Genomic DNA, 655 nt, shown 5'->3' with positions numbered 1-655 from the left:
GCCTCCCGGCCCGCGCGCAGCGCACTCCGCCGTCTGGTCTCGTCGCCGCCGCCCCTGCGGTCCGAGCCTCTAGGTGAGTCCGAGTCCCCTCCTCGCCGCCACCCGCTGCTCGGCCCAGCCGGGGTCCGCAGGTCGGCGCCCAGGCACCTGTCCTGGGTACCGCAGGGCCGGGGGGCTGGGGGGGGCGCCCCGCCGCCACCCGCTGCTCGGCCCAGCCGGGGTCCGCAGGTCGGCGCCCAGGCACCTGTCCTGGGTACCGAGAGGCTGGGAGGTTGAGGGCTTCCCCCCCCCCCCGTCACTCCGCCCTGGCAAGTCCCGGGAGAGCCGCTTGCGGGACATCTTGCGACCCCGGCCGCGAAATGGCCCCTCTCTAGCCCGAGATTCCGGGTCCCCTGCCCGCGATCGTGCCAGCTGTGGCCTCGCGAGCCTCAGTCTCCGCATCTGTGCAATGGGGTGGCCCCTCATGCGTCCGCATCAGCGCCAAAGAGCTGAAACTCCGTCACCCGCGCGCCGCCCTTCTGTGCGGCCTCCGGGTCCAGGCTCCGACCTCACCGGCTGCGCGGACGAGGCCCAGGGTATGGGGCCACCCCTCCAGCACCGGGTCTGCGACGATACAGACCCGGTGGCCGCTAAAAGAAGGAAGATAGCGCCCAGC

At 73.4% G+C, this 655-nt stretch overlaps 1 protein-coding gene across 1 annotated transcript in view; it reads left to right on the top strand.

Moving 5' to 3' along the window:
- Window positions 1-6: 6 nt before the first annotated feature.
- The window catches only part of BIK (BCL2 interacting killer), a 42251-nt gene continuing 41602 nt past the window's right edge, over window positions 7-655 (top strand). Inside the window, exon 1 of the mRNA XM_006150674.3 lies at window positions 7-73. The gene's annotated coding sequence lies outside the window, so the exon portion shown is untranslated. The remainder of the gene's footprint in view (window positions 74-655) is intronic.

The sequence above is a fragment of the Tupaia chinensis genome, unplaced genomic scaffold (assembly GCF_000334495.1).
Source record: "Tupaia chinensis unplaced genomic scaffold, TupChi_1.0 Scaffold000294_1, whole genome shotgun sequence".
NCBI classification, from domain to species: Eukaryota; Metazoa; Chordata; class Mammalia; order Scandentia; family Tupaiidae; genus Tupaia; species Tupaia belangeri.
This window is presented reverse-complemented; position numbering and strand designations above follow the sequence as displayed.